Raw genomic sequence first — 23,832 nt, 5'->3', positions numbered from 1 at the left:
TTCTTTAAAAAGCAAATGAAATCAAACCCATCCTCTCTTCCTTGAGATCCTCATCAGTAGGGCAAATGGATATATTCTAATGTTGTTTGATGGTTCATTTGTGCTTTGTTTTCTTTGTGGATGTTTCAGTGCTTCCAAGATGAGCTGGTTACGTTTTTTGTTTCATTTTTGGAGTTTTATTATTATTTGTTTGCTTCTGTATATTGGCCAACTGGAAAACATTCTTTCTTTGTAAAACAAGAGATGCCATGCCATCTCGCTACGACATATCACTGCTCTTGGGCAGGCTTACTGTGTTCTTTTTCAACGCCCTGATTTTCTGAGGTGATATTTAAAGTATATACGTACCCTATCTGCAGTGCCCTATGTGAGCTGATACTTTCCTGATATGTATAATTTCATAATTTTTTGTTCCATATTTGTGTTAATGTCTCATCAGCAAGGCATAAATGTAACTCTTTAGTATGTGATGAGTGTATTTTAAATTTCTCTGGCTTTTTGCCATGACAGTGATGTGCCCCCTTTTGAAGGCATTTACTATAAAAAGAGATGTGGCTTTTTATTTCAGGAAGACAAAAGCTTCTGTTCTTTCTGAGACACAGGGAACAGCAGAGAGTGCATTTTAACTGTTAATCACTATATATAAATGGATAATAATTTCCACCTCTGAGTGCAAGAGGATTTACTTGCCAGTTTTTTAAACCCTCCTACATAGTGCATTTGCATACACAAATATAATTTAATTTTAAGTAGGAATGAAAATAAATAACCTTGTATGGTGGCTTTAAGTTTTAAAAGCCAAGGTAATCTTTTATAATCCTGAAATAAAAATTCGTTAAGGCAATCTTTATAAGTGCACAGGGCCTTTAAGAATTGGTTTTGTATGAAGTAGTGTACAATCCTGTGACTGGTTGTGTCACACAAACTATGAAAACAGTAAGTAATAAACATTATTGTAGTCTTTAATTGGTGAGGTCAGGATAATTTCATGAAATAGATGACAAAATTGGTACCATTTCGTGCCCTGGTTTAAGCACTACTAACACAGAATCAGGATCTGAATAAAAAGGATCAAGATTACATTTGAATTCTATTAGTGAAAAAGTGTATTCAAGGTGCAGTTCTGATTTTTCTTAAACATATCAGAGGAGACAATGAAGCAACCCTTAGGTTTAGTTTTAAAGCATTTTCCAAGTATGTAATGAGGGCTCAAGTTCTCTTACACTTTTAAAATCTGAAATTTATTTTCTTGTCTGTTAAATCCAGGAAGAATAATAACAGACAAACATTCAGTTACAAAGCTGTAGTTCTGAAAGAAAGATGTGAGGCTTCACTGAAAAAGTAGCATGCAAATTATATATTGCAATTGGAATGAGGATTCTTCACGTACATGCACAAAACTCATATATGTGGAGAGCAAATAGATTCCCCTGAAAGCTAACCCTGCCACAAAGAGATCTCAGAAATTACCACTGGACCAAACAGTCATAAGCAAAGCTGCAGAGCAAGAGCTTAATCCTCAGGAAGTTGTTCATCACAGGTAGAACCAATGAAGAGCTCACGTGTTTCCAGATATGAGCTATGTGGATTTTTAGGTGAGTACTTGCAGCTAAATGTGGGGCAGTGGATGCAAGGCCTGAAATAACACGCTGCTTACTTCAAACTTTCTAATATCATACTGAGCCTCACTCACCACTGCTTTGCTTTCTGTTGCTAATTACACTGCTGTTAGTGGATGTGGAATGAAACTGGGGAGGTTGCAGCCATTAATACTCATTAAAAGTAGCATCAGAGGGGCCTTGAAATATGTCATTAACTGTGGGCTAGCTGGCAAATAGAGTCAGGTAGGATTGATTGTACCTAAACTGCAGCAGGCCTTGGAATTTTGTGAGTTCCTTTTGTATTCAGGTTCTAGCCGACACTTGCTGGTGGAAGATAGTTGTCCCTAATGCCCAATTTGAATCTCCCTTGATGCAATTGAAGCTTGTCATTTTTGTCATATCTACAGTGGTCAAGGGAAAAAAAATATTCCTCTCTGCTGTGAAGCTATCTTTTGTATCTATGTGGAGACTGGTATACATAAATATTAATATTGCCTTCATGCTTCCTCTTGCTCTTCTTTTATGTAGACCAAATAATCCCAGGTCCTTATGTCTTTTTTTCAGTTATTTTGTTTTCTGGATCACTTTTGTTCTCCGCTGAGCCAACATAGACCACTTTATATTCTAAATGTGATGTCTTTGTCCACCTACTGTATTCTAGTTCTGGCAAAATCATGTTGTGAAGTTACTTTCTGATTATGCTTTTTTATTTTAATTCCCCAACAGTGGCACTGCTGACTACAGTTCTGGTTGTAACCCATAACACCCACCATTTTGAATAGTTTCTGGCAGAATTGGATTTTTTTTGACTTTTCCAAATACTTGCTGGATTTTTGCAACAATAATTTAGAGTATCGGGTGTTCCCAATAGGAGATGTTTGTTTTTAGGTCATCTGTTTGACATAAAGATCATCCTTGATTCTAGTTCTGATACCCACAGGCTCTCCTAGCTAGGTGGTAGATCCAAATTTAGAACACATGCTAATTCATCATTAAGGTCATCTTCTTTGCAATGTGTATAAAACTGCCAGGATTTGAAAATCTGATTTCCTGGAAAGTATTCTCAGAGATATATTTTTATTTTTGGAGCACATCCCTTTCTCGGCACGTGCTCTTCTTGTGCCTTAATTAAGCAGAACTGATGTGTAAGACCTCAGACTATACTGACAGTGGGGAGAAATGAAAAAGAGAGCTGAGATGATCTCAAGGAGACTTTTTCTTTTTTCTTCTGAATTTAAAGAGAAACAGGATTATGCTGACCAGAGAAGACTGCACAGATGAAGATGAGCCATTTACAAAGATAAACACAAACCCAGGAAATGATGCATTCACCTGCACTTTTTTATTTGGTTACATAAAACTGCATTGCAAAGTGCTAATGTTTACTATCTGGAATATGTGGATATCAAGATAGAACACAAAGCAATTTCTACCAAAATTAAAGCTTTTACTTTTCTGTTATACTAAAATTTCATAGAAGTGAAGAAAACGTGTTTTGCAGCATTCTTAAACAGATAATATTTGTGATGAACAGGTTGGATAACATGTGAACCTTTTAGAAAAAAACATAAATTTGCACATTAAAATGTTCTTCTTTAAAGTTGTAAAAGTATCCAATCAGATCAGTATTTAGTAAAAAGCACTGATTTTTCAAATGATTTTTTTTTAAATGAAAATTTTCTAATTAGAAAGCTGTTAGAAAGACCTTCTTGACCAGCTCTAACCACACGTGAGGCTTCTGCTGCCATAGAATGCTTGCTGTCAAGAATAAAAACGTGAGAACAGGAAGATGTCTTCTTTTTTTATCCTTCTAGGCTACTGATGAGACATTGTTCTGTGCTTCAAACTAGAACAGATTCAGAATAGTTTATACAGGCAATTTATCTTTACCAGATTAATATACCATTGTGGGAAAAGGCTCTTGAAGTCCAGAAGCACTTTGCCTGTATCTCTGATTCATGGCATACTGTTGAGACCTCTGCAGCAGATGAAGAGGGATGGGAAATTTGTTTTAAAATTAGCATTAATATCAGTAGTCCAGGGGAATAACAAGAGAGTGGAGCATGGTGTTCTCTCCATAGTGTTTGTTTCTGAGAATACAAATTCCTCCTTTTTGTATCAACTGTTAATATTGTAGGTGGTGGTTCCTACTACAGGATGCAGTTTTTGTACCTAGAGTGAATGTTTTCACTGAACATGAAATGTAATAATCTCATCTGAAGATTTTTGTTTTGGGGAACCTGTAACATGTATTTTACTGCAAGAAATTGTTCTGGAAAAAATAATAATTCTTTTTAATTGTTTTAAAGGCATAATAGTGAAAGTGTTTTGATAGCTCTGCAGCTGTCATCCTTGTGTTGCTTTTGCTTGCCTGTTACTGCCTTTTTCTTTTTTCTTTCCACACCATCTAAACTTATGGTTTATTTCACTATGATACAGTTAGCAAAATATTGTGTTAGATGTTATACACTTTACCTGAGTATTCATGATCAGATTATACACATGAACTGTAACCCTAGAATAATCAGGATTTATTATGTGAACAAGGAGGTCAGCAACTGCCAGCCTGACCTCAGTTCTTCAAACAATATTGCTTGATGAAAAACCTTGGTTGTAAAGATAGTTAGGAGGCTGACGTGGCACTAGTTATAACAAGGACAAGACAAGGAAGGTTTAAAGGGTATGAAAAGCAAATGTAAGTATGCAGCACTCTCTCAGCTGCTGTTCCTAACATTCAAGCATAAAAAATAAAATCAAGGAACAAGATGTGCAAAAAAACTTGAAACACTATGTGCAATGTTATAATGTTGCTCCTATTTTACAAAGTGAGGTTTCATATAGAACTGAAGTTATGTATGTCCCTAACAAGTTGTTCGCTTGAAAGATAATGCTAGATCAGGCTTAAATAGTACTTGCAGTACACTTCAAGATTCTGGAAAATAAATTAGAATTAAATAATTGGTAGAGCAAAAGGCAGATGAAGATAAGAAAAGAGTGGTAAAGGGCAGGAAAGGAGAAATACCTCTACTATCAAAAAAGCTTGTTTGATGGAAGCAGTGATCTATACCCTCTCGCAGTGAACCTGTTCTGATTTAACCTGAAATTCTCGCATCATATCAAGTACTGCATTTTCTGAAAAGACTTTTGTCCCATTACGGGGTTAAAACTGTCTGTGGTATCTATGGGACATTTGACAGAATAACCAAGGTAAGTTGCTCTCTTTTGTGGCTAATAAGTATTTCATTTCATTCTGGTAATACTCTTAAGACTCAATTCCTTAAAAATTACTTAGTTGTTTTGACAATGAAAACTCCTCCTCATTATTAGGAACCAATAAATGCAGATTTTAAAATGTGATCTACTCTATGTATTTGGTGGAACAGATAATCATTTCTTTCCGTGATGAAGGAAGACACTTATTTACTTGTTATATCATTGTAACTATAAAGTATCTTTCATATTATTTTATTCTTTAACTTGTTTGCCTTAAACATTTTAATCTGCTACACAACTGTACTATCGTTTTAAGCTCAAGGAGGGAAGGTTTGGATGTCAGGGGGAAGATCTTTACAGAGAGAATGGTGAGATGCCAGAATGGGCTGCCAAGAGAGGCTGTGGATGCTCCATCCTTGGAGGTACTCAGTGCCAGGTTGGAAGGGGCCCTGGGCAGCCTGGTCTAGTACCAGATCTGGAGGTTGGTGGCCCTGCCTATGGCAGGGGAGTTGGAAATTGATGATGCCTGGGGTCCCTTCCTACCCAAGCCATTCAATGATTATGATTACATTTGTTTAACAAGCTGAGAAAAGCATGAATGGTGATGGAAGCAAATTGATTGATTGAAGCAGATAGTTATGCAGTAAGTATTATGTCTAGAAGGGTTCATACAGCATTGACTTGGCAATCCTTGTGCAGCCACAAAAATGCTTGTTAGTGCATTACCAAATATTTGAGATTGACAGTAGGAGATGAAAAGACATTTTTATCTGTATGTGCCCATGAACCATTAAATTAAAGTAGATTATACATCTCTCAAGAAATATCTCAAATATATTCACTCTTTTCAGTTGTAGAAGATTGCTGAGGCAAAAGTCCTAAAATAAATGGGACCTGGTACATTCTAAGATTCAGTGTATTTGTCTGTATTTCTTTTACATAAAGGTCTTGTATCATAGTGTATCATAGTTATGTAGACTCTCTGACAATCCTAAACACTGGAGTGTCAGGGCTCATAGCAGTCCTGAGTAGACAAAAAGCTGTTGAAACTTGTCATGTGTTGCTAGAATACTTACTTAAGAGATAACTGTTAGCCCAGCTAACAAAATATCTCATTCTAATGCAAATATAAGTATTTACTACATTTTATAAAGAAATACTATCATTTAGGAAGTTGAGCAGTATCTTAAAAGGAATTAGATTCATATTGAAAGATGCCCTTGAAATGTTTTAAAATGCATTGGTGCTTATTTTGAGTTATATGCTCTAATAAAGCTGTCATCGTTTTGGCTTCCCTTTTTAGCAAAAGTTTAAGAATCCCTGTGAACTGGTTTGAATTCATTTTGGGTTGGAGATCTCTGTCAATCCCAGCAGGGGTAGTAGGCTGTGATTTATAACATACGCTTTAGTTGGAGTCTCATTTTCCTATTTGGACTTGTCAGTTTACCTGAATAGTTTTCTTTCTTGTAAAATGCCATAAAAAGTCATTTGATTTACTGAATTCTTGACAGCAGACATAGTTGTAAAATTGACTATAGAAGAATTTGGTTATTGTGAAAAGCAATATCTAAGGCATGAAGAGTACATCAGGAAATGCACTCCCTGAAGCTCACGGCATTTGATTTGATCTGTACTGTAAGAGGTACTGTGCCTTTTTCCTTATCCTCTCTACTCCGGACCCACTGGCTGTTCATCTTGAAATCAATGCCAAAAATCCTAGTGACTTCAAGGAAAATGAGCCTGGCCCATATTTTATAAAATAAGCTAACATGCATAGCAGAAACTGGGCCAAATTCTCTAAGTAAGGTAAAATTTCCAGTGATTAAATGGGCCCTTCTTCCTGAAAGTTGATAAAGGCAAACATCAACACAAATCTCTGTGCTTTCAGGAACTGAAATGTCTTTCTGTCTTTCCCTTCATTTGTGGCTATTTCCAATGGATAAGACTGTCTCTGAAACTCAGTGATTTATTTCACTTCAGACCACAGGATTTCTCTTTCTCTTAGACCTATGACTATGCAATATGATAGAATTTCAAGAGCCTTTCCTTTCCCAGTGGTTTCTTTTTCTTTTCTTTTCTTTTCTTTTCTTTTCTTTTCTTTTCTTTTCTTTTCTTTTCTTTTCTTTTCTTTTCTTTTCTTTTCTTTTCTTTTCTTTTCTTTTCTTTTCTTTTTTTCTCTTCTCTTCTCTTCTCTTCTCTTCTCTTCTCTTCTCTTCTCTTCTCTTCTCTTCTCTTCTCTTCTCTTCTCTTCTCTTCTCTTCTCTTCTTTTTTCTTTTTTTTTTTTTTCTTTTCCTTAAGAGGAAATAAAGGAGACTATGCATCATTGTATTATATAAATAATTACAGCTGAATTATTGAAACTGTAATTTTACTAGTCTTGTGTTAACGCTGCTTTAAAAATGTACAGAGATATACATCTGAATTTGAGTTTAACTGCTTGGAAAACTCTGGAATAAATATGAGGTTTTTTTTCCTCTCTTCAGGAGTACGATGTGAGTGCTGGTACAGTACTAGTTTTGTTTCAATACAAGACCTGTACTGTAAGCCTTTGGTGGCTGAAAGGTAAATTACATTCATGCAAAACAAAACTGATGAACTACTGAAAGCTGTAGCTGCTGAAATAAATTCCTGTGTGCTAAATTTATGGGAACTATGCACTGTGTACACCACAGTATATTCACTTGCAGATTCAACTTTAAAATGACTTTCATTTCCAAAGTAAGTAGCAATATTATGAGAACAAGGTCCACCACTGATGAGCAGAAAGGCATAATTTTGTTGTTGGAAATACTGATGCTCATCAGCATGTATTTAACCTTGTGTAGATCAAGGAACATTGGTTTTGTACTTACTTTCATTTACCTTTCACTGCTGACATTGCTGTAGGTAGTAACAGGGCCAAAAGGCTCAATTTAAGAGCTACTCTACTGTATTAACAGATTTGGTGATATTCAGCACTTCTGGTGCCAAGGGTTCCTGCTACAGGCTGGCATGTTTCCTCAGAGCTGTAACTGCAGTCTCCTGTTTATATTCTACGTGTCTCTACTGTTTACAATGACCTGCTTACCAAAAAGAGAGAGACTAAAGAATGATTAATGCAGAATAGAAAATTTTGATGTTTGGACAACAGAACAGGAAGATGATAATTTTATATCTTCTCTAGGTTTTGTTAAGTTGTGCAACTGCCTAGCCTAAAAATGTTTAGGATTAATGCTAATGTGTTTATTGTATTTAACAGCGCAAATCATAGGAAAGAAAGACAGCAAGTGATATTCTTCTAAATCACTTCCATAGGAGCATGCTGCTTCTTATTTCATATTCTGAAAGCTGGGAAAGAAGCTGTGTTAAGGTGTTATTGTTAGGAGGAGATGATAATTCAGACAGAAGTTCAGCATGATTGAAAAAATATAGAGATCCTAGGACAGCCAAGACAAACTTACATGTAACAGGGATTAGAGTTCGAAATGTAAGTAAGTTCTCCTTACCAATGCACACGCACTAAGTGAACACAATCGTTCTTAGTAACAGCACCAGCCTGCAAAAACAAAAAGGATTTTTTATTTTGATTATTTTTAAAGTTTAATGACAAATCCTTTCCCTTCTTCACATTAAAAAATAAAGGCTGTGTCAAAGTCCCATTAAGGGACTGCTTTAGAGCCTGGTTCTCTGAGGCACTTACATTGTTTAAATTTTAATTTCTTGTCTGAAATTCCTATTTAAAACACTATTTATAAAAAAATACCAAAAACCAAAAAAAAAAAAAAAAAAGTTTCTCATACTCTATGGCCTTTACTCTTGCAAAATCTTATGTGCTTTTACCTGTCCCACTGAATTCTCTGCCGACTCCCAGAGGCCTGTTTTTTCCTTTCTCTTGGCCTTCCATAGTTAGTGCTCGAATACGGTAGGAAAGCACTCTACTTAATGCCTTCCCAAGACACTTTGAGTAGGAATAGAAAATGCGAAAAGACAGGGGACTACTTTCACCTTTGGTGTGATGGAAGACATTTCAAATGGCAGTCAGTGAGGTAATATCACATCCGCATTGTTTAGAAATTAGGAAAATATGTGTTATGAATTAAAAGTGGGTAGAATGGACAATAGCCAGTACTTTACAAGCTTCCACCCCTCTTCTTTCTGCAAAGTAGTGTTTTTCTTTCACAATTAAAAATGATACGGGAAGTAATTTCTCAATCTGTGGTTTACTCATGGCAAATATCTGGACTGTACAAATTGATGTTCGAGCCATTTTGAGTAATAAAATGGGAAAAACATCACAACTGAATAAAAAATCTGAGAAACAAGATTTAAGGTAAATAAGACACAGCTGAATGCAGTATTACAGGTAAGTCTAAAAGTGGACTGAAGGGTTTCAATTCTAGATTTATCATATCAAACATAATTTTAAGTTAAATTAAAAAATTTAATAAATAGGTGAATATTCCCATTCCTTGTCTTGTCTAGTAGAATATTCATAAAAATATGAACAAAGCCAAAATAATCAGATATAATGTCTTAAATAGTGTCACATTTCTACGCACTCTCACACATAGTATCGGATTTTCCATGCACGCACACTCATAGAGTCAGATTTTCCACGCACTCACACACATAGTGTTGGATTTTCCACACACTAACACATATAGTGTCGGATTTTTTACGCACTCACACAGTGTTGGATTTTCCACGCACTCACACACATAGTGTCGAACTTTCATGCACTCACACACATAGTGTCGAATATACATACAGAGCTGAAGACTAATTAATTTCCACGCACTCACACACATAGTGTCGGATTTTCCACGCACTCACACACATAGTGTCGGCTTTTCCACGCGCTCACACACATAGTGTTGGATTTTCCACACACTCACACACATAGTGTCGCATTTTTCCACGCACTCACACACAGTGTCGGATTTTCCACGCAATCACACACATAGTGTCGAACTTCACGCACTCACACACATAGTGTCGAATATACATACACAGCTGATGACTAATTAATTTCCACGCACTCACACACATAGTGTCGGATTTTCCACGCACTCACACACATAGTGTCGAATATACATACACAGCTGATGACTAATTACTTTCCACGCACTCACACACATAGTGTTGGATTTCACGCACTCACACACATAGTGTCGAATATACATACACAGCTGATGACTAATTACTTTCCACGCACTCACACACATAGTGTCGGATTTTCCACGCACTCACACACATAGTGTCGAATATACATACACAGCTGATGACTAATTACTTTCCACGCACTCACACACATAGTGTCGGATTTTCCACGCACTCACACACATAGTGTCGAATATACATACACAGCTGATGACTAATTAATTTCCACGCACTCACACACATAGTGTCGGATTTTCCACGCACTCACACACATAGTGTCGGATTTTCCACGCACTCACACACATAGTGTCAGATTTTCCACGCACTCACACACATAGTGTCGAATATACATACACAGCTGATGACTAATTAATTTCCACGCACTCACACACATAGTGTCGGATTTTCCACGCACTCACACACATAGTGTCGAATATACATACACAGCTGATGACTAATTACTTTCCACGCACTCACACACATAGTGTCGGATTTTCCACGCACTCACACACATAGTGTCAAATATACATACACAGCTGATGACTAATTAATTTCCACGCACTCACACACATAGTGTCGAACTTCACGCACTCACACACATAGTGTCGAATATACATACACAGCTGGTGACTAATTACTTTCCACGCACTCACACACATAGTGTCGGATTTTCCACGCACTCACACACATAGTGTCGAATATACATACACAGCTGATGACTAATTACTTTCCACGCACTCACACACATAGTGTCGGATTTTCCACGCACTCACATACATAGTGTCGAATATACATACACAGCTGATGACTAATTAATTTCCACGCACTCACACACATAGTGTCGGATTTTCCACGCACTCACACACATAGTGTCGGATTTTCCACGCACTCACACACATAGTGTTGAATATACATACACAGCTGATGACTAATTAATTTCCACGCACTCACACACATAGTGTCGCATTTTCCACGCACTCACACACATAGTGTCGAATATACATACACAGCTTATGACTAATTAATTTCCACGCACTCACACACATAGTGTCGAATTACAATTGTTTATTTTCAGTAATTATTAGTTACTGTAAGTATATAATACTATAAATAAATAGTAATTTATTTTCAGTTTTTATTGTTTGAAAAAGTTGTGATGCTCTACTCTGCACTGCCCTGTATTCTCCCTCTTACTCTAATTGACACGTACAGGTTTGGGTGCTTTAACTGGCATTGAGAATGAATTAATGTGATGTGTTTTAAGCTCCTGGTCTTATCACAGTTTAATTACAAGAATAAATTAATTTTGAATATTTTTCTATCCTTAAAAACCCTTACTTTAGAATTAAAAAGAGGCAATCATTTCATTCTCATTACATCCCCAGGATTGCCATAAGAAATAAAATAATTAATATCTGTGCTTATTCTTTATCATTATCTTTGTCCTAAGAATGGATTAATGAGAATATTCAATGAGAATCAGAACATCCTGGCATTCACTTCTGTGAAAACTCATTCTTGTGTCAAAGACTGTAATGAAGACTGAAGGAAGCACACAATTAATTCACAGCAACCTTGAGATCATAGTGTGAACAGAAACCTTACATTCCAGATCACTGACCAAGATCATAATAAGAACATTTTAGTCTGCATTTTAAAACCTTTGTTTGACAGCATGTCACTTTAAAATGTGTGTTAGTTTTTATTAACTATGTTTCTCATTCCATTTGTGGTCTTTGTTCACCTCACCTTTCCTGATATTTCTTCAGGACTAAGCAGTCAATTATCAAAGTGATTTCTCCCACCTATCCTAGGTAAGAGGTTAGCAAGGAACACAAGAAGATGACTCCTTCTCGTGTTCCTCAACAAAGACTATGAAATAAGAACACTGTGGAACAAAATGACCTTTAGTAATTTCCTTGGTATCCATGGGTTTGAAACAGACTGTGGGCTTCTGTCGCATTATGTATTCCTTAGGTATTCTTTCCTGCAGGAATTAAACCACATAGTACTGACAGGGATCCTTCTTTTCTGAACTGCTAGTGGTACAATATAAAACACTGTAAGTTATGGCAGTATGGAGTGTTTGGGTGGGCAAAAAGGAAAAGGCAGTAATAGGAAGATGACAAGATTGCACTGCTGATTAGTTCAGTGTTTTTGTTAGTGCTTGTGTCAAGTGTTGGGGTGTTATCTCTGAGCACTGTCCTTGCAGTTGTGTAAGTATTGCTGGCTTTGAATGACAGTAACTGATATAAAGTAATACATGGTAGTAAGAGATTAAATGAGCACATCTCCCTGAAAAAATGCTTAAAATGGGTGCTTTGCTTTTGATTAATAATTAACGTTGCTTGGTTTCTGTAGGCTTAAAAAAAAATAATTATAGAATCACTCCTGCTCAGTTATATATTTTAGGTGGTGTCAGGTTTTCCATTATTAAGCCCTGTATTTTATTATGTTTGGTAGCATGGCCATAAGATTGACTTTAACTGTGAACTTGCCAGGAAAAGATCTTTGATACTAAAAATAATAACTAAACTACTAGCTTTCACAATAAGCTATCTGACAGTTAGCAGGGGGAGTGGAAGCCTGGGCTAACTCTTCACAGTGAGCTCCACTGATTTAAGTATGGCCTTCTCACAGAATGCTGTGCTTTATGCTGCTTGTTTCCTGTCACAAAAACGCTGCTAGGAGTATAGAAAAGTGTAGTGAAAAGGTTGACAAACAATGAAAAAACTTCATACCTTTACAGAATTCTTAGCGTAATTTCTTTGTAGTTGCTTCCATGGGGGTCAGAGCTGAAATGAAATTGAGGTAGAAGGTATGAGAGAAAAGAAAACAATTGGGAAAAAAGAAGAATAAACTTACCTCAGTGTAACTTGAGGATGTCTACTCTTGTCCTATTACCAGTGAAAAGAGACCTGCCCCACTCTCACTGTAAGCACCTTTCAGATACTGGAAGAGAGCAATAAGGTCTCCTCTCAGCCTCCTTTTCCCAAACTAAACAGCCCCAGCTCCCTCAGCCTCTCCTTGTAGGGCTGATTTTCCAAGCCCTTCACAAGCCTTGCTGCCCTGCTCTGGACCTGCTCCAGTACCTCCAATGTGACATAAGCCCTGTGAGAAATACTCATGCTACTATAGCGGGAAACCAAATGGATGGCACAGGATGAAGCCTATATTCTGCATTCAGAGGTTTGAGAATCTTTTACTATCTTAAAAAACTAAAAGTTGTCATTGCAGTAAATGAAAGAGATGGCTCCAAGGCTCCAAGTAACAAAAATCCCACCTCTCTAACAGTACCACTGTGAGAGAGTAGCTCAGAATCTCCTTCATGCTCGCTAGTTGGACTTCACAATTACTCAACTACTTTCTTCTGCAAGAGTTTAGAAAGGCACCTGGGAGGTAAGGTAGAAGATCATCCCTGCTGAGAGCTGGTTAGGTGCCCAAATGATTCTTTAAAGATACACAGTTTTATAGCGTCTTAAGACCCTCTTTTGCTTTTTCAAATTTGAGCCTTTGATTTTTGGACCCCAGTTCTTGTAGAAATAAATCTATACCACAGCCCACCAAGACCTTTAAAAATCATAGTTCCTTAGACCACAACAGAAATGGTGAATAAATTTTTTGACACAACCTCCTTTCATTTGTTTCATCTGCCTTATAAGAATAAAAGTAAAACATTGCTCCCCTCACCCCATTTTTATTTTTTTTTTAAAACACTTAGGTACAATACACAGACTGTCCAGCAATTAGGTTTTGTACACACTTGCATTCACTCATTAAACTGATACATTTAATTAATTACCTTGGGCCTCAAACCTAATTTTGAAATCACAGTATAAAAAGCTAAGTGCATGTTTAATGTTTGAGAATTTTTGCTACTGCAATCTTTGAAAAGAACACATAAAACATCAGCTGCATTCCTACTTAGAAATAATACATTATTTTAAATATTTCTGTAATAATACACTGCCTTAGCAGCACAACTCTGGCAAACAGAGAGGAGCTATATGCCTTCTTTTCCCTCCTTGTAGGACAAGCTTCTCATTGCTTTCCTTGCAACACATACATGGTAAGCTTGTTAAAGTGAGAGCTGTTTCTTTGTTGGCTTGTTCAGTATTTAGTACAAAACACTATGTTGAAAAATATTTGGGACCTCATTACTCTGCTTCAAGGCATGTACAGTTATAAATGGTAACTGACATAACTAAAAATAAGTATATTGCATAAGGTACTTATAGAGAGAACAACAAATTTAATTTAGAATTATAACTTCTCTTTACGTTGTAACTTCCCCCCCCCCTCCCCAAGTGCTTTGCCAGCTGTGAGGGTTCACATCATCTTTAGAATTCAAATTCTCCATGCACTACAAGATTAGAGCTAAGTACCAAGGAGTAGTATTCATAAAGACTGACACTTGCTGGAGGAGAATATGGAGAATGCTGTCCAGATCATGAAAGTTAATCAATGAGGAAAGGTCATGCCTTCATTCCTGTCCCTCAGTTAGGAGTTCCTGACTGCCACATTTCAATTGAAGTTAAGTTAGATACTTAAACTGTAGTACACTGTTAGAAAGGCATTGAAGGAACTGTTTCCTCATCTATCAATAAAAGGATTCCACTCAGTTCTGCAGAAGTAGTTACTAAAGCGAAAAACTGGGATTTGTTGCATCCCTGACAAAATACCCTTAAACCGTGGGCAACAGCGTATGCACTTAGTATATTTCTTAATGTGAAGTATAAATAAATAAAATAATTTAAAAAATCTTTTATGTAATTTGATGAATTGAAATAACTGCTATTGTAACTGAGTTTTCCATGTGGTTTAGATACTTTTCAACACTGTTCTAGTGCTATCATAGAAAATGAACACAAGAATTGCTCATTTAAAAATCAATCAAGAAAAACAGACACCACTACTTTAAAGGAATTCCAGAGAGTCCAAGAGAGACAGTTTTTTGATTAAGCAAAAAATAATGTGAGTGGGAGTTCTGAGTCAGAGTGCATGCCTTAGTTTCACATTGTTCTTTAAAAATTCTTCCTCTTATATTTACAAATGATATTCCACTTTCTGACAGCAGTATGGATACCTGAACAGAGGTCCAAGGAAAGGATATAGTACCAAATGAAAACTTCTGTTCCAGTGCCCTTCTGGGAATAGGCTTATTAAGGGAAATTAAGAACTCATTTTGTGGAAAGAAAAGCACTTGCCATAAACTGAAATGAAAACTGATAGTAGTATTTTCTTCACTTAGTAGCATTCTGGTGAGTGGGCTGGAAACTATGATCCCTAAAAGTGAAGAGTAGCTAATATGGGTGAATTGTAACTGACTCACTTTTTTTTTCCTAGGCTTTTGGAAGAGCAAATATTCACACAAGTGAATAGTTTGGCACAGTCCTCAGCACGTGTGCATTAAAGTGGTAGTTAATACTATCAAAATTTGACATTTTGTTGTTTCTTATTTTTTTTATGGGTCTTGCCTGTTCTGCAGCTGTTCTTTATTATACAAGATGACTAGAAGGTGAAATATAAACATGAGGAAGAACAGAATAGTAGTACTATCATACCTGCTTGTTTGATTTTCCAAGTTTCATATATCAGCCCTCGCAGTGACTATAAGTCTTCGCAGTACAAAGTCAGTGCAAGAGCAGTTCAAGGTAACACTAAACCTATTGATAGACCCAGTAGACTGGTGTTAGTCACAGAAGTCATAAACCATCAGGCTTCTGTTATTACTGACTGGGGTCTTATTGTATGTTAAAACCCATCCAAAACCTTAAATCTAAGTCTTTCCAGATCTGCAAATACAATAGCTGGAAGTAGGGAACAGGGGAGAGGTGCCTAGCTTTTCACAGAAGGGCTTGGAGAATAAAAAAATTCTACTGAGAAATTATTGCATGCCAATTTCTCTTGTTGTGATTTTTTTTTTTCATATGGAATTTTGAGAAGTACAAGTTTCCCTTTACTCTATATTGTGCTATAAAATAAAACTCCACAGCTCTAGATGAAAATTAAGTATTTGCCCACAACCTTGATCTTCATGTTCACCTGTTCAAAACCCACACTACAGGTAGAAACTGCTAGAAGCCCTCCATGATTTCCATTTTCTTCACTGAACTGAAGACCCTCTTGAACTAGTAGCTTATAAAATACAAGGGGGGTGGGATCATTAACAGATATGATGCAATTATGGGGTGGTTTCTTCAAATGGACTGTTACTAAAATGATGCAGTTCTGGTTCTTACTTTGCATATCCTCTTTAAAACCACTATCGGTGTCAGTCAAAGAGCACTCAAATCAAGCTGAAAGTGATCTGAGTTTGTGGTTCTGAGATATCCATAGTAATTCCAAGTGCTGGAGTGCCTGGTATTCTTTCTTGACAAGGAGAGAGTCATGCTGAGTGAGTGGATTTGGAAAGTGAACCTGGGAAGAGTTTAACTTCATTGTTTCAGTTTATATTAGATAAAATGGGTGTCCTAGATGTCTTTTTAAGAAGACAGACACAGGAACATCAAAATGTCATTTTCTTTCTGGGAAGACAATTTTAAGCTTTGAACTCCAACATTCTTAAATAATAACGGGCATACAGATAAGGGTGAATTTTTTTAAATTCCTGAAAAGATGGGAAAATTAAGCACTCACAGCAGTATCCAGAGATCTTGTTGAGATGAGGATCTATGTAATTCTATACACTCTTTGTACATATACTATGAGACATTCCTACTCAGATAGAACCTAAGCAGACAGTAAGACAAAAGGGAACAGCAAAAGACTAGGTATTTGCTTGAATTTTAGGACTAGAATTTTCCAGCAGATTAAGTTTGTATCAGACTGGGGAACTGAATCCGGCCCAGTGACTCAATCACAAGAACAACAGTACAAAATTTAAGTGAAGGGATCAGATGGGTAACCTTCCAGAGCTTCAAATAAATATCAGATTATAAATCCAATTCTACATTTCTTATTCAAACTAACTCCCTAATCCAGACTCCTTGAGAATCTCTCTACATTTTCAATGCACCCACCAGTTACCAGTACTTATTCCAAGCAGCATGTGTATTCAGCAGACAATGGTGATTGTTGTGGTGGGTCGCAGTAGCAACGATTACATCCTGTATCTTTTTAATATAATGCATGGTTCATATTTCAGAAACTGGTTATAGTTAGAGTGCAAAATATGACTTTGATTAATATTTACATCCAATCTAATGCCTTCATTTGTTCCATTGTTTCATTTCAAGCACTTGTATGCAAAAGATTCTGATGTTATGTCAGCTGAAGCTTAGCAACTGCTATTATTGATTATAGCCTTGATGGAAACTTCTCAGCAGTTTACAGTATTTTGTTAGGATATTTGAAGAGACATAAAGTGTTATTATAAAGAAGCTAAGCTAGGTTTGGCAAAGAGCCTTTCTTTTGTCTGCGAAACTCTCTTCAGTAAATTTAGAACAGAAGGACTTTTCTCTGGAGTGAAAATATATGTATTGCTGGCTACAGCATAAGTTTGCTGCTTCACCAATTTAGAATTAGATGATGGACTTATTTAGTAGACATTGGATAGTAAAAAGTAAAGCCCATAATTTAAAACATTCCACATTACCACATTCCAAGAAAAACATGGCCCAGTGAACAAAACCAGCAGTATTGTAATAAGAAAACAACTAGGTGCATTTTTTCCAAAACCTAGACCCAGAAATCTAAATGCATGAGTTACTGGCTAAAAATGCCATTTTCATGTCTCCATTTCTTCATGAACTGAAGAAAAAAAAAAAACATCCAGCAACACAACCTAGATTTGAGAGGAAAAGAAGACATAAGACTCCAGGTGAAGATTCAGAACACCACTGTAATGCTGTAATCTTTCCAAATCTTAGCGTTGCTTCCTTAATTTTAAAAGCAGACTTTTCATTCTTTATAGGAGATACACTGTTACAATTTTGTTTTTGTTTGCTTTGTTTTAATGTAAGATTTTATTTAAAGGAAGTGCAGTAATCCAATTTCTGCCATCGCATTTCCTGCACCATCTTTGCTACTGGATCTAGGAAGGGGGTCAATTTTCATGCGAGATACAGAAGGCAACTGCTGACATATCACATCATATTTCAGCATGCTGCATGTTCCCCTCTACTTGATGTCCCTTTCTGATTGCTATACACTTCTAAGTACTAATCATAACTATGCATCTAAGTTATACCTATGCTAAGCAAGTAGCACAGACTAAAATTCCAGTTTAATTTTCTAAACCAGCATCTTGGTTTAAGTTACTGGATCATAATTTCACTGTTTGGAATTGAGAATGGAAGACGGTGGGAAGATTGACAGATTAGAGAAGCTTTTAGCCAGATGCTTGAATCCCTGATCTTCTGAAGAGTTCATGCAGCTTTGCTTTGGCATTCTAAAGGGGTTTCTTAGCAGGATAAGAGAATCTGTACCTGTACAGGAGGATGGACATTACTACATAGATACTTGTTCAAATTAAAGGAAGCCTCTGAAAATAAAACCAGAAAAGATGCATTATGAGGAAGATAAAGCACATATAAGCAAGGTACAGGGAATCTGAGATGTGATTTTCTTATCCTGCTTGACTTGAATGCACTGTCTTCTGTAGTTTACCCTCTGTTGAGCATATGAGGAAGGATTTGCAATCTCAGCAATAGATCAGAGGTGGATTACAGATACAGATGTCAATAAAACAAGGGATGTAGATGTCAGGAATGCTGCTGTGTCCACAAGACTCTACTGCTGCTTCTGTCTCTCTGAAGGAAAATGTTTCTCTCTTAACCTTGTGCAAAAATCAAAAGACCTATTTTCTACAGGAAGAGTTCCTTTCTGTAGGAGACTTAATTCCTCTAAATAAGAAAACCACCATCTGCTTTCTGAGAAGTCTCTTCTGCCTCATCTTAAACAGGACTGAAATGCTGCTCAATTGTTTGTATGTCTACATGAAGCGATTGGTGTGTACAGTCTCTAACATTTCACAGTCACTTTCCAGTGATACCAATGTTCTAGACTTCATATTTAGCTATTTTCAAATAGTGGGAAAAAAAAAAAACCAAAACTCTTGAGGACAAGAGATTTTTAATTATTAATTTTGATGAGGTAAAGGGCAAAGGCAATTCCTGTCTACTGGACATGCTCAGCTGTTTGAGCTCTTGCTGCTCATGGACAGTCAAATATTAACCAGAAAAACATGGCATGTAATGACAAAGTTGACTGTACTTTTATTTTGTATCTCCTAGCTCCTAACTACGCACAGTGTTTTGAACAATTCTATGATGGACCTGCAAATAGCACCCAAATGTGGTGCGTCAAAGATACCTCTCAAGATATTTGATGTGAATACTCCATTATGTGCCCTGATCTCCATTGCCTGAAGGATAATAAGTTTAGTTCTTGAATGAACTTTGTATCTAAAAATTTGAGTTCATATATACAGCTGAAATATTATGGTTGTTTAGAACCAGTGGGTGGCAGGCATTAAAAGAAAGCTTCAATTAATAAATTTGAAAAAAGACAAAAAACAAACAAACAAAAAAAACCCTATACTTTCCTATTACAGCCTTTATTCTCTCTCTCTCTCTTTTTTTTTTTTTCCTATTCTTGTTTCAGAAGAATTTATAGATGCTTTATTTGCCCTACCTTCCTCCTTCTCCTGTCACTGGCTAAAAAGCATAACATGGAACAAGGTAAGTTGTTTCAATATGGATCAATGTTCTTAAATTCTGGTGTTCAGTTTTTTGAAATTAAGCAAAGATTAATACAGAAAAAGATGAAGGCATCTTTTACTTAGCAGGTTATTGTTATAAGGAGTGCATCTGTAGTTGATACCCTTCTAAGTGCTGTGAACATACTATGCAGTTGCTAGGAAAATTGAACTGTAAAACACACACCAGAAGGCTTACGGCACTGGGCAGTATGTGAAATACACTATACTAAAAGACTACCCTCAAAAGAGGCAAAGAAATTCAATCCATGGATTCCAGATTGGGTGAGAAAGCCTACAAGGAAAAGTTGCATTAAAAGAAAGAATGCAAAGGCAACAAAAGGCATTTCTGGTCTTGGCTGAAGAAACTCTTACATTCTTCATATTACAATTGAATGAAACAAGAAGCTGTTATTGGCTGAATGATAAATCCTTTGTGAGACATAGGAGCTCACTGAACATTATTTCTGCTTTTCCCCTTGATTAACTGTGCTGTGGTTTTATGAGTTACAAGCAAAATGTGCACCTCAAGTCACGCACTCTTAAATAACCCAGCAATATAATCTATTTAGAGAAGGCTTGAAGCATTTTACAGAACAAGTGCATCATTTTAAAAGTTTTTCCATGGGGAATTATTTGTAAAAATATGTATCTTTTGGGATTTGTACCAGGATATTTCTTAATTATTGCTGACATATCGCCCATAACACCATAAGCTCCCTCAAAGGGCAGGAAAAAAAAGAATCATTCTCCCTTAATCACCATGTATAAACCAAATAAATTTAGCAACTACCTCGTGCTATTGAAGCAACAAATTGATGCCTTCAGAGTTCCCTAATGACTTAAATATTAAAAATAATATTAAAAATCAAATGGGGAAAAAAATCCCTGCATGTTTCCAGAATGGAAACATCAACTTTTTAGTGCTACTCACTACCACAGAGACCTGCAGGACATAAGTGACTAAAGATTGTCTAGTCAATCAGCTAAGCATACAAAATGTGAAAGGAGCTAAAATGAGTTGGAAAGGTAGTAAATGAAGCTTTCATTGAGTCAGGATAAAGGGTCCAGTTCTGCACATTTAATATCTAAAATAACTTCTAATTACATGGGTTATTATTTTGAATGTGTCTAAAATAAAGGTAATAAATAAAAACTAATAAAAAACAAATAAAAGTAATAAAGACTAAAAGCTAAGGATTTCTGTATATTAGTATAGAGTACTCAGTGTGATATACATCATCTGCAACTTATTGTACAACGACCCCCCCAGATAGTTAAATCCTAGATCAAATATAGCATGTAACTATTTAAAGGCTAGGACTTCACACAATTGCTCTACTTGGTTCCCATCTGCAGTAAACCTAAGTATTCCTGATAAGCTTAACTGAGAAGAAGCTTTTTCTGACCGGTTTATAAAGTTTTAAATTTTTTGTTATTTTAATCACATTCTTGAACCACAGTGTCCAGAAGTTTACCAGCCTTACAGAACTCAACAGAACAGTGACAAGTAGTTTCATCTTTTACACACACACAGTTCTCAAGGTGCATCCTTAGCCAATTTTGGCATTCTTGTTCTACGGAAAATAGTACCTGAGAAACACTGATGTATCCACTTGACTGAAATTGCTGAAGGCAAGCATCTGAAAAAGTTTTTGTGTACAGAATTACGTGGGAGATACTGGACAGTACTTAGGGTACAAAGGAGTAACTCATGTCATTCTCAGAACAAGAGGCTATCATTAAAACATAGAGAGTCACCTATATCTCAATGCTCCCTGGAGCTGCCAGCTTCTACAATAAGAGAGATGACCAATCAAGCTCTTCTTCAGCTTCAAAAGGCTTTAAAATCTGTTTATTGTCCAATAAAGTTTATAAATATATGCTGTTATAACATACTTAAGTAAGGCCTGACAAGACTTAATTCTAAGCTACAACCCTCACTCTCTCTTCTTTTGAGAAAAAGATGAATAATGGCCTGGTGATACAATGTCCAAAACTGACAGTTTTTTTTTTGTTGATACCCAACTTCGTAAGCATAACAAGTTGCACATAGGTGGAAGATGTGCAATTCTGGGTATTTGTCTGATCTGGCAAGCCTATAACTGCAATTCTGTGCCTTGATAGCTTGATTCTAAGGATCTCAAACAATATAAGAATACAACCATTACACAATGTGAGCACAACCGTGAAATTTCTGAGATGTCAAATCAAGTTGATATGAGGCTAAAGAGCTGAATTCTGGAAGTTTGATTTCAATTTTACTTTTTCAGGCAACATGTGTACAACGTAAGCTTGAAGCAATCACACATCCTAAAGGAACAAAATAAAATGCATAACACTATTTAAAAACTACTGTAAAAAGAAAAAAAGGGGGGGGGGGGGGCCTTTTGCCAATTCTGGAAAACAGCATTGCTACTCCCTTTCTTTTCATTAGGAAAAAAAAAAAAATATATATATATATATATCAAATTGCAATGGCAAGTATTATTCATAGCCTTTCTAACAGCAGAACAAAGAAAAAGGTAGAAAATACATGATCATTCAACTCTGAGTTCTTTCTATTGAATTATAAAGAATCTTTGTGTCTCACCGTAACTTCGAAGAGTTGATTAACTGTTAAAAACATTGCCTGTCAAGATACTGTTACCACAGACAGCACTGAAGCCCAAAGCCTGCACCATTACTAAGAAGTAGTTTGAATAAGGATAACTGACAAATATCACTGACTGCACAGTTCTTTAATATATCTTATAGAGGCTCTGGTTCAGGAGACAGCTGCTCAACAACCAGACCACAAGGAGAACAGCAAGATAAATACAAACCACCTATACTTTATATAATACTTACAGATTCTTAAAATAGTGGAAGAAAAAGAAAATCTTTATTTCAATTCAGTATTTGTATTAATCCATCCTTGCTAAGAAACTTGAATGCTTATTTTTCTGAGGTTTTTCTGCATGCACTTCAGTGTTACCTATTTTGTCTTAACCTTTTTGTAAATTCACTGTCTCAGTAATTTAATAACCCACTTGATGTCTTGATTTGACCATCTCTTTGTTCACTCCAGTTATATCTCACTTTTCATTCAAGTACATATGTTTCTAATTGAACAACCTTGTTACATTCTGTCAGGAAGCAGACCAACTGTCCCCAAGGATCCATTCTGGGAATCTTGAGAACCAGCCTTAGATACAAATGCTCATTCCTTTACCAGTTTTAGATTATTATTATTTTTTAATATTTTATTTCTTAAGAAAAAAAAAAAAAACCACACCCTATCTAAACATATTTAACTAGACAAATAATCCTACAAACCAAAAATGTCCCAGGGCTTGTGCTACTGTTTCATATCACAAGGGAGCTAAGCTTGCTGCCAACCTTAACACAGTACATATTAGAAATCTAAAACCTCTCAGATGTATTAAGAATCCTGTGCTAGAATTTGGCTTAATTCCTGATAGTCATTCTAACATACTTTATTTTTTAGTGTGGAAAAGGCTGCTGTTTTAACTTGTCATTGGCTGTTGAGATTTTTGGTGACAGCGACATTTCACTAAAGCAGTTACTGAAGCTGTATTATTGCCACCTGACTGGTAGTGGTTACTACTGAAAAGCTGAAGGTCTTTTTCCACAGTCACTACTTCATGTGTTTCCTAGAATACACCTGACTTAAGTCTATTTTCCCTCAGCACATGGAAATAGACACAACTAATAACTGTTGTTATTATGTCATATCATATGCCGTATTACTTGCAGAGAAGCTAATGATAATGATCAGTCCAGTAGAGGTGTTGGCTCTTTCCACTGATACAGATATGAAACACACTGTCAGCTTATTTGTGTATATATGTCTGTAAACACACATAAGAGAGTAAAAAGTTCTTACATAAAACTTTGGAAATGACATTACAGCAGCACAAAAACATATAGTAAGCAATGAATTTTGATTTTGAAGCTGGGGGACTCGAGATGAGGAGCAGTTTCTTCAGATTTATAGAACACATGGATGCTAATGTTTCAATTGAAATTGCAAAGAGATAGCAATAAACATTAGATGGTTGCTGACCTGATATCTCTCTTCAGACTGTTTCTAGTTTCAGTTGGAAACAACTCAAAAGAAATTTTTAAAAACAGGAATATTATAACCTAAAAGTGCAAAAGCACAAGTAAATAAT

At 36.1% G+C, this 23,832-nt stretch overlaps 2 long non-coding RNA genes across 17 annotated transcripts in view; one reads left to right on the top strand and one right to left on the bottom strand.

Annotated features, from left to right (window-relative positions):
• LOC107314642 (uncharacterized) overlaps positions 1-23,832 on the bottom strand; it is a 295,770-nt gene that overhangs the window by 2,809 nt on the left and 269,129 nt on the right. For 5 of the 14 annotated variants that reach the window (XR_014946462.1, XR_014946469.1, XR_014946470.1 and 2 more), the window contains 3 exons: positions 23,724-23,803; positions 12,696-12,749; positions 2,922-8,350 (listed from right to left, as the gene is read on the bottom strand). This is a non-coding gene — a long non-coding RNA (uncharacterized LOC107314642). Of the gene's footprint in view, positions 1-2,921; positions 8,351-12,695; positions 12,750-23,723; positions 23,804-23,832 lie in introns of those variants that run through there. The other 9 variants (XR_014946463.1, XR_014946472.1, XR_014946473.1 and 6 more) reach the window with 5 other exon arrangements.
• Positions 1-23,832, top strand: part of LOC107314643 (uncharacterized) — a 108,896-nt gene that overhangs the window by 66,656 nt on the left and 18,408 nt on the right. For all 3 annotated transcript variants that reach the window (XR_014946459.1, XR_014946460.1, XR_014946458.1), the window contains one exon: positions 19,561-19,637. This is a non-coding gene — a long non-coding RNA (uncharacterized LOC107314643). The remainder of the gene's footprint in view (positions 1-19,560; positions 19,638-23,832) is intronic.

Source organism: Coturnix japonica, chromosome 5 (genome assembly GCF_054131305.1).
Source record: "Coturnix japonica strain WE chromosome 5, WE-NBRP24, whole genome shotgun sequence".
Taxonomy (NCBI): domain Eukaryota; kingdom Metazoa; phylum Chordata; class Aves; order Galliformes; family Phasianidae; genus Coturnix; species Coturnix japonica.
Note: the sequence above shows the minus strand (reverse complement) of the source record. Positions and strands in the feature narration are given on the sequence as shown.